The following is an 11,030-nucleotide window of genomic DNA, read 5'->3' as shown; positions in this document are numbered from 1 at the left end:
TATTTGTTGGAATTTCCTATACCTTTACTACTGTCGTTATAGAAAGTGATCTGTCTCCCATACTTGTCCTCCCTAGACTCGATCATCTGTTCATCAGGAGGTGCCCGTTTGGTGCGGTGTTGTGGGGAACATTTGCACTCTCTGGTACTGATGAGTCCACAGTAATCCCAGTCATCGTTGTCTGTTGTGTAGCACCAGCTGTAAGTTTGGCCATAGGCTCCACACTTGTGATTTGGGCGACAGGTCACGTCTTTGTAGGTGTGGTCTGGATTAGAAGAGCAGTAGTCCCAGCCATCTTCAGTGTGGCACCAGAAGTACTTCCCAGACTCATGATACTGACAGTCATCAGTGCAGTTCTTCAGATTTATGGTTTGATGAATCGTTGTCTTTGACTCCACTCGGCCACATCTGCCCCAGCCTCCTTTCTCCAGGCGACACGAGTAATAATCTCCTCCATATTTGTTACAGGGATAGTCTTCATCACAGGCGTTGCCTTTGTCATCAACATCTTTTCTTGGGGAGCAGTAATCCCACCCCTTTGTGGAGTGGCACCAGTGGTAGTCGTACCCTCGCTCTTCACAGCCGTCATAACACTGCTTATCATAATGGGAGGTGTAATGTTTTAATGGACAGTCGTCGGTGCACGTGTCTCCAGAGGTGGGCCATGGTGAGAGGCAGAGGATGACAGTGAGGAACAGAGGGGGGAGTCTCCTTTGGTTCATCATTTCAGCTCTGTACTGCAGAGAGGGTAGTGGAGGAAGAAAGAGAAGAAACAACAGGAGGCAGAGTCTTTACAGTCATTCATTAGGTCATAGTTAAAGAAGCAACAACATCTGAGTCATGTCTACTCTGGAAAGTTAGGTTAGGTATTTTTTTAACTCCATAAATAACGGAAACTATTGATTATTAAAACATTTTTATAGGTGTTTATTCAAAAGTACAAACTAGCAGAGCTGGATTAACGCAGGCCAAGCAATCACTCCCTGCTGACAGACACATTTTGAACAGGCATTACACTAGTCTCTCTATGAGAACAAACAAATCTTAACTGAATATTTCCTGGTGCTGTTAAAAGGTGTTTGCATCTGCAGAAGTGTTTGGAAACACCACAGGAAAAAGTGCCTGTATTGTTTCAATTTAGCTTCAATCTAGCTGTTTAACCATCTGCATGGAACTGTTGTGAAACAGAGTTGTTGCCACAGATGTAATAATTTGATAATGGTAAAGGCTAAAACACGGAGAAACAGCAGCTGAATTAATGAAACTTTTCATGACCAATGTTTCAACAAAGTATTGGAGCCTGGCATGCAGTTACCTGAGTTGACCACTAAGTGGTGTCCTTGCACCATTTACTCACGCATTATTGGCATGGCCAACAATTTAATGTGGCAAATGAATTTTAAATTTATTAGTTGAAGGTATTTTTAAAATGTTTTGAAACTTTTACTTTTAATGACTAATCTTTTACACTTAATTCCAGTACATTTGATCACTAACATTAATCTTTGCTCCTGGAGTCGCCAGTAAAGATTTATGTCCCAAACCTGGACAGCCTTTGTAAAAACTGGAGATAGAAAGTTGTGTCAAACTTCAACAGGTTCAGAATCATGGGAGTACTTACCTTCACTGCTGCTGCCAATAGGTTCTGATCTAAAACAGAGAAAACACAACACCCGCAGATGCAGATTACAAACGGTGTCTAATTTAAACTGTTAGTTCACTGATAAGAACGTTTGGACCCTCAGCCTCTAGACCAATTAAAACATGATTTAAAAATCACATTTTGCAATAAGTGAAAGATATATTCCATCCATCATTACATTATTGCAGAAATGATGAAACATTTCTCACATAATTTCTTCCTCAGGCAAAGATATTTATCTTCCCCTGAAAATAACCTCCAGCAGGTCAACTTCCCTCACTGTGGCAGTGATGCACAGGTGTACTCCAGGACCCTGTGACATCACTGGTGGGTGTGGTTACAGGTGCAACAGGTGCAACTGAGCTAATTTCTGACCACACCTGACAAAACCCAGCATCAGAGGTGAAACAGGCTTGAAACTTTCCAAAAACGTTGTTAAACCAACTTTGAAACTCTCTAGATGTTTAATGTTACACCCTCAAGTTCTCAGATCTCTACCGTTGATTATTTAAAGTCCAATCACAAAGTAAAGTCGTAAAAAGTAAAATCGTTGCTGCATGTTACCTAAGTTAAGCTGATTTGTCAGAAAATAAATAGCAAAGACTTGACAACAACATTTGACATTTTCTTTAAAAAATCAACTTCAGAATGTAAACCTTGGCTTTAGAAACATGTAACAACCTTAGTAGATTAATTGATAATGAAAATAATCATTACTTGCAGCCGAAGTCTTTGCCCTGAGGACTGAAAATTTTATTTCATGTACCTGCTCTGGTGGTGACAGGTGTCTGAAGGATTGAAGTCGTCAGTCTTCTTGTGTTCAGGGGAAGGTGTAGCTGCAGTGAACACTGTCAGGAGGAAGTGATTTTATTTTTATAGAGGACAGAGAGACCATGACCAACCCTCTCACAGTTGCACTATAACCTTATTTGACCTAAACTATCAAAAAGTAGGAGGAGGAAGATTAGAATAATTTGTAAATTATAATTGAAGAAGTCTTTAAGGTAAACACTCATGTTGTCCAATTAGCACTGATGCAAAAGCACTGAGCAGTTTGGTCACTTTACAGTGTATCTCGTATAGCAGGATGTTTCTGTCAAGTAGAAAATATAGTAAACCTTATTTGAACCATCATTGTTGGTCAAAGTCTTACCTCATGCTTCACTTGATTTTTCTGTAACTTTCAGCCACATCTCACCATCGTTGTGTGGTTGGAGACTCTTTAATGATAAATACAGTAGTAATAATGTACTCTACTGTGTTGCTGGGATCTCAGTCACTCTGATTGTGACATGAGTTTTTACTCAGAAAAACATTGAGTGAGCAGCAGGTTTGCGCTGACAGAAACGGTTACTCAGATGACCAGCAGAGAAACCTCAGAATAAACAACACGTCCAACCTTGAGGTGGATGGACTACAACAGCAGAAGACCACATCAGCTTTCACTCCTGTCAGCCAGGAACAGAAAACTGAGCCTGCAGTGGACACAGACCAAAACTGGATGGTCAAAGACTGGCAACATGTAGCCTGGTTTGACAGATCTGGATTTCTACTAAAGCAGCAGGTGGTAGAGTCAGAATCCGTGGACCCAACCTGCCTCTTGTCAAAGGTCCAGGCTGGTGGTGGTGGTGTAATGGTGTGGTGGATGTTCTCTTGGCACAGTCTGGGCCCTTAAAACCATAGTTTGAATACCACAGACTATCTGAGTATTGACCATTTTCATCCCTTCATGGCCACAGTCTACCATCTTCTAACGTCTACTTGCTCTGACTTTTGTATAAATGCATAGAAAACCACATGTAGTAGTCTCTATGGTGGACGTAAGGGAAAATGCAGGAAATAGTATTTTTCCAGAAAATCTTCTCTTGGAGTTCACATAGAAAGTCACAGAGTTGAAATGATATTGTACTGATCTGTTGATATTCAGTCAACAGAAAAGCCATCAGCAACCATTTTAATCACTGATCAATCAGTTAACTAATTGTTCAAGCAACAATAATAAACATACCCTTCTGTGTGAGATTTTGATGTATTTCCCCACTGTATATGTCCTTTAGCTCCCACAAATCTCTAGGACTGCCTTCTTTCACCTGTGTAATGTCACCAAAATCTGACATTTTCTGTCTCAGAATGAAAAGGAAAAACTAGTCCATGCATTTGGTACTTCCAGGCTGGACTATTGTAATTCATTATTATCCTGCTGCCCCAACAAGTCTCAAAAGACTCTTCAGTTCAGTGATAATATAAAGAGTATGGTCTACACCATCTCAACATGAAATAACTTCTTGAGATAACATCTGTTGTGACTCGGCACTACATAAATAGAATGGAATTCAGTTGTCTTTTTCTGTCTTGCAGTGTCTGATAGTAAACTGAATATTTTTGACTGTTGGTTGAACAAAACAGGTTGTACAAAGGCATCAACACATTTTCTAAACCAAATGATTTAATGATTAGGACAAGCACCAAACATAAGGTCAGTGTGTCTTGTATTCCTGAAACCCTGCAGTAAGATGAAATTGGCTGTGAAGCCAGATGTGGCCTGTATGTCAGAATGTGCTTTGGTGCAGCAACATACAAATAAAAACACTGAGTCATGTTTGCTGTCACACTCTCAGAAAGCTTAGTCATCAAGAGTTAGAGATAAGATGAAGACTTCTGCCCAGTGAATGACTTGCAGAGTCACCTCAAAACCAAAATCTTCCTTTTTTTTATCTTGCCCCACCATGTATTCATGAGAACCATGAACGGAGTGAAACAGTAAATTTACACGTACCCACCAATGACAGGAAGTTATTACACACTGTAAAGCACTTTGGATTAATGAACTATATTAATGCAGTTAATTTACTGTTAATTACAAAGAGGACTTTGTTGATGAGCTTTTCAAATTAGTCGTTCATTCACACAGTCCAGTTGTTGCTTTGATTCTCACCCCAGAGTTTGTTTAGAAGTGGTCGTGTGATTTAGTCTTGTGTTAAACGTCTTGTGTTAGTCTTTTTAAGTCAACCACATCCTGTGACTTTTCAGTCAAGTTTTTGTTGATTAAACATTTCTACATGTTAGTCTTACCTCAGTCAAAGTGAACCATGACTGTTTCAGTCTATTTTTAGTCGATGAAAACTGTGACAAAAAAAAAAACAGTCATCAACTAAGATAAAGAGGTGTTGGCTAGTCACTATCTCGGCTTTGTCATGGAAAAACAAGGGTGTTGACGAATATTTCAACACCAAATATGTTCAGTATGAAAATACCCTTTTAATGGTTTCTCTTAGAATTCACCCCCGAACCAACAGTGCTGAGATACTGTTTGTGTGTTTTTGTCGGATGAACATGTAGTCGACTACTTATCAAATCATGTTGACTAACATGATATGGACTTAGTAATTCTGGAGATAAACATGTAGGGAACTCAGAGATTCTTGTCATGTCTCAGATGTTAAATACGAAGAGTAATGAAATGTACCAGAGAGAAGTGCTCCCCCTAGTGTAAGGTGTTGGATGTGCAGAGAGCAGAAGGCTAATGTCTCATCTCATTGTAGGCAAAGATACCTTTGTCCTCTCTCTCTGGTCACTAAATCTGCTGTAGCTACTACTTCTGATGCTCTTTTAAATGTACAACCCCTCTCTAATTAGACTTATGTATGAAGTGATTTTGTTTCATCAGAAATCTTGATTTTATGTTTTTCACTGAGATTTGACCACAGCTTGTTTTTAGAATTATGTCCCCTCAGATTATGATTTTATCAGCTCCCCAGAGTTCGTGGTTGTGGCGGTGGGCTAGCTGTTATTTTTAAAGACTCCTTTAAACCTTCTGTCCTCCTTATTGTTATCTATTGTCTGTTTTTTTAATCCAGAATTAGATCCTCTGTTTCTTTTAATGACCTTCAGAGTTAGCTGCTCCCTTGGGCAGCACTGAAACCTGAGGAACTTGGACTGAAACCTCACTGTCTGCTTTTAAATCTCTCAAAACTGACATTTGACTGACTTTTACATAATTATTTTATCTGTTGCTTTTATGTGTCATTGTCCGTTTTACATGTTATTTTATTTGATTTAATGATTAGGACAAGCACCAATCATAAGGTCAGTGTATTTCTGAAACCCTGCAGTAAGATGAAAATGGCTGTGAAGCCAGATGTGGCCTGTATGTCAGAATGTGCTTTGGTGCAGCAACATACAAATAAAAACACTGAGTCATGTTTGCTGCCACACTCTCAGACAGCTTAGACATAAAATGAAGACTTCTGCCCAGTGAATGACTTGCAGAGTCACCTCAAAACCAAAATCTTCCTTTTTTTTATCTTGCCCCTCCATGTAGAGTGAAACAGTAAATTTACATGTACACACCAATGACAGGAAGTTATAACACACTGTAAAGCACTTTGGATTAAAGAAATTATAAATGCAGTTAATTTACTGTTAATTACAAAGGAGACTTTGTTGATGAGCTTTTCAAATCAGTCGTTCATTCACACAGTCCAGTTGTTGCTTTGATTCTCTTGTTGGCTCTTCAGTATGTGAGGCTTTTTCTTATCATATCATTGTAAACTGCCCATTTTCTGAAAATGTTCCTGTATGTTTCTGTGTTAATAGGTAACAGTGTATTGATTATTTTCCTTTGTATATTGTCTTTTATTTCCTCCAGGTGTCACCACTTGGTTGTCGACTGCAGAGAGTCCTCGTACCATAAAGATGTTGTTTGAGACAGAGGTAATTTACAACAGCATCACATCAACTGTCCAACATAGAGGGCTGACAGTAAATGATAAATGTTCAGACACTGATCTGAAGTCTGAGGAGTTTAGAATTTCTCCCAAAAAATAGACTAAATTCATTAATAAAGTTTATTTACATAGTTCATGAATGAACAGGTCAAAGAAAAGGAAGAATCACAGTATTAAAATTAATAACTTATTTTTCCAAAGTCAGAGGAGAATGCCTGTAAAATAATGGAAAGATAAATACTGATAAGATAAATGTTTTGTTTTTTTTTCTCAATTAATCTCAAGAATAAAAAGCCTAGTTTTAAATGAATTAATTCACTAAAGATGAAGGTAGGAAAAGATCTTCATTCTTTTAAAAACAGACCAGGAAACAAAATGTGCCTTTTGATGCCTTACTATACTTTGACGTTACAGTGCTAGAGGAGAGAATAAAACATAGTGCCTCCTAGTGGTCAAATGTTTGTCATTGCTGTGGTTTGTTGGCAGTAAGATGGTGGAGTTCTTCTGTCAGTTTGTCATTTATAAAGTGAATCTGTTTTCTGACTAACAGATTCATTTCTCTGTTGTTTTCTCTCTTCCCTCAAGTTTAGATTTTCAGCTGCTGTCGTCTTCTCCTGCAGAGACAAAAGACGTTAATAACAAAAACTGTCCTGAGCTTAAAGGCCTGCACAAATTTATTGTTATTTAATACTATGACATTTTTTTTGACATTTTTTGATGTTTTTAGACCATTTTTGACACCTTACTATACTATGACTTTTTTTTTTTTATTTTTATTTTTTTACATTTTTTGATACCTTACTATATTATGACATTTTTGGACATTTTTTGACACCTTACTATACTATGACATTTTTGACCATTTTTGACAGTTTTTGACGCCATACTGTACTATGACATTTTTTGATCGTTTTTGACACCTTACTATACTATGACATTTTTTCACATTTTTTGACACCTTACTATACTATGACATTTTCTGACCATTTTTGACAACTTTACAATATTATGACATTTTTTGACCATTTTTGACGACTTTACAATATTATGACATTTTTGACCATTTTTGGACACCTTTACAATATTATGACATTTTTTGACCATTTTTGACGACTTTACAATATTATGACATTTTTTGAAGTTTTTTGACACCTTACTATACTATGACATTTTTTGAAGTTTTTTCATGCCTTAATATACTATGACATTTTTTGACCAATTTTGACACCTTACTATACTATGACATTTTTTGACCATTTTTCAAGCCTTACTATACTATGACATTTTTTGAAGTTTTTTCATGCCTTACTATACTATGACATTTTTTGACAAATTTTGACACCTTACTATACTATGACATTTTTTGACCATTTTTGACGCCTTACTATACTATGAAATTTTTTGACCATTTTTCAAGCCTTACTATACTATGACATTTTTTGACCATTTTTCAAGCCTTACTATACTATGACATTTTTTGACCAATTTTGTTGCCTTACTATACTATGACATTTTTTGACCAATTTTGACACCTTACTATACTATGACATTTTTTGACCATTTTTCAAGCCTTACTATACTATGACATTTTTCAAGCCTTACTATACTATGACATTTTTTGACCATTTTTCAAGCCTTACTGTACTATGACATTTTTTGAAGTTTTTTCATGCCTTAATATACTATGACATTTTTTGACCAATTTTGACACCTTACTATACTATGACATTTTTTGACCAATTTTTTTGCCTTACTATTCTATGACATTTGTTGAAGTTTTTTGACACCTTACTATACTATGACATTTTTTGACCATTTTTCAAGCCTTACTATACTATGACATTTTTTGACCATTTTTCAAGCCTTACTATACTGTGACATTTTTTGACCAATTTTGACGCCTTACTATACTATGACATTTTTTGAAGTTTTTTGATGCCTTACTATACTATGACATTTTTTGACACCTATAACATTTTTTGATGCCTTCCTATACTATGACATTTTTTGACCATTTTTTCATTGTTTCCTTTTGGTATTTTGCTATATCAAACAGTGAGAAATCTGTACTTAAATTCAATCTATTATTGTGTACATATTCCTGTTTATACAGTTCATTTTTGTTTTGACATGTTTACATATTCTTAAATGTTGTTTTATTTCATATTTTGTCTTGTCTATATCATGCCTGTGTTAATTTCTGTTGCTGCAACACACAACAATTTCCCCACTGTGAGACTAATAAAGGATTATCAAAGTACTTCTGAACACTGAATATTTTGGTCTGTTTAATGTTGGATGAAAGTGAATATTTCTAGCCAGAGGTCACTTGTAGCCAGAGGTTAGGGTTAGAGTTACAGTTTTCTTAGCCTCCTGAAGCCAGAGGTTATGGTTATGGGTTACTGCTTTTACCCACTGTTAGGGCTAGGGTTAGGGTTATAGCTTTTAGCCAAAGGTCAGGGTTAGGGTTACAGTGTTTTTAGCCACAGTTAGGGTTAGGGTTACAGCTTTTAGCTGCTTGAAGCCAAAGGTTAGGGTTAAGGTTACACCTTTTAGCCAAAGTTTAGGGTTACAGTGTTTTAGCCACAGTTAGAGTTAGGGTTACAGCTTTTAGCCAAAGGTTAGGGTTAGGGTTATAGTGTTTTAGCCACAGTTAGGGTTAGGGTTATGGCTTTGAGCCAGAGGTTAGGGTTAGGGTTACAGTGTTTTAGCCACAATTAGGGTTAGGGTTATGGCTTTGAGCCAAAGGTTAGGGTTAGGGTTACAGCTTTTAGACAAAGGTTAGAGTTAGGGTTACAGCTTTTAGCCAAAGGTTAGGGTTAGGGTTACAGTGTTTTAGCCACAGTTAGGGTTAATGTTACGGCTTTGAACCTGAGGTTAGGGTTAGGGTTACAGTGTTTTTAGTCACAGTTAGGGTTAGGGTTACAGCTTTTAGCTGCTTGAAGCCAAAGGTTAGGGTTAGGGTTACAGCTTTTAGATGCTTGAAGCCAAAGGTTAGGGTTAAGGTTACAGTGTTTTAGCCAAAGGTTAGGGTTAGGGTTACAGTTTTTAGCCACAATTAGGGTTAGGGTTATGGCTTGGCTTGACAGTGTTTTTAGCCACAATTAGGGTTAGGGTTAGGGTTAGGGGTTAGGGTTAGGGTTAGGGTTAGGGTTATGGCTTTTAGCCAGAGGTTAGGGTTAGGGTTAGGGGTTAGGGTTAGGGTTATGGCTTTTAGCCAGAGGTTAGGGTTAGGGTTAGGGGTTAGGGTTAGGGTTATGGCTTTTAGCCAAAGGTTAGGGTTAGGGTTACAGCTTTTAGATGCTTGAAGCCAAAGGTTAGGGTTAAGGTTACAGTGTTTTAGCCAAAGGTTAGGGTTAGGGTTACAGTTTTTAGCCACAGTTAGGGTTAGGGTTATGGCTTTGAGCCAAAGGTTAGGGTTAGGGTTACAGTGTTTTAGCCACAGTTAGGGTTAATGTTACGGCTTTGAACCTGAGGTTAGGGTTAGGGTTACAGTGTTTTTAGTCACAGTTAGGGTTAGGGTTACAGCTTTTAGCTGCTTGAAGCCAAAGGTTAGGGTTAGGGTTACAGCTTTTAGATGCTTGAAGCCAAAGGTTAGGGTTAAGGTTACAGTGTTTTAGCCAAAGGTTAGGGTTAGGGTTACAGTTTTTAGCCACAATTAGGGTTAGGGTTATGGCTTGGCTTGACAGTGTTTTTAGCCACAATTAGGGTTAGGGTTAGGGTTAGGGTTAGGGTTAGGGTTATGGCTTTTAGCCAGAGGTTAGGGTTAGGGTTAGGGGTTAGGGTTAGGGTTATGGCTTTTAGCCAGAGGTTAGGGTTAGGGTTAGGGGTTAGGGTTAGGGTTATGGCTTTTAGCCAAAGGTTAGGGTTAGGGTTACAGCTTTTAGATGCTTGAAGCCAAAGGTTAGGGTTAAGGTTACAGTGTTTTAGCCAAAGGTTAGGGTTAGGGTTACAGTTTTTAGCCACAGTTAGGGTTAGGGTTATGGCTTTGAGCCAAAGGTTAGGGTTAGGGTTACAGTGTTTTAGCCAAAGGTTAGGGTTAGGGTTACAGTTTTTAGCCACAATTAGGGTTAGGGTTATGGCTTGGCTTGACAGTGTTTTTAGCCACAATTAGGGTTAGGGTTAGGGTTAGGGGTTAGGGTTAGGGTTATGGCTTTTAGCCAGAGGTTAGGGTTAGGGTTAGGGGTTAGGGTTAAGGTTAGGGTTATGGCTTTCAGCTGCTAGTAGCCAAAAGTTAGAGTTACAGTGTTTTTAGCCACTTGTAGCCACCAGTTAGGGTTACAACTTTTAGCTGCTTGTAGCCAGTGATTAGGGTTAGAGCTTTTAGCTTAAATTGGAGTTTTTAGCCTCAATTATACATTTTAATTGAGAGCTGCAAATACAAAATAATTGGCATTTCTACAAAATCATTTTTTACATTAATGGGAAAAGAGAAACACTCAACTCAAAATTTAAGTTACAAAACTTTATTGTAGACAACATTTAACAAATCACAGCAGAGATAATGACAGACATTTGAACACTTTCTTATATTCTGTGACCGTTTTTAATTTACTATACTATAAAATTTTTTGACATTTTTGGACACTTTACTATACTATGACATTTTTGACACCTTACTATAACATTGACATTTTTTTGACCATTTTTGACACCTTACT

General features: G+C 37.6%; 1 long non-coding RNA gene across 2 annotated transcripts; it reads right to left on the bottom strand.

Moving 5' to 3' along the window:
* Positions 1–6,962: 6,962 nt before the first annotated feature.
* Positions 6,963–8,630, bottom strand: LOC127142514 (uncharacterized). Of its 2 annotated transcripts, none has more exons than XR_007813325.1 (3): positions 8,157–8,630; positions 7,444–7,939; positions 6,963–7,289 (listed from the first exon to the last, which is right to left on the bottom strand). It is a non-coding gene; the product is annotated as an uncharacterized LOC127142514 (long non-coding RNA). The 2 variants fall into 2 exon arrangements; XR_007813326.1 differs by lacking the exon at positions 6,963–7,289 and adding an exon at positions 7,296–7,365.
* Between the last annotated feature and the right edge of the window lie 2,400 nt (positions 8,631–11,030).

Source organism: Lates calcarifer, linkage group LG5 (assembly GCF_001640805.2).
Source record: "Lates calcarifer isolate ASB-BC8 linkage group LG5, TLL_Latcal_v3, whole genome shotgun sequence".
Taxonomy (NCBI): domain Eukaryota; kingdom Metazoa; phylum Chordata; class Actinopteri; family Centropomidae; genus Lates; species Lates calcarifer.
The sequence above is the reverse complement of the archived record's forward strand: the minus strand, read 5'-3'. Positions and strand labels throughout refer to the sequence as shown.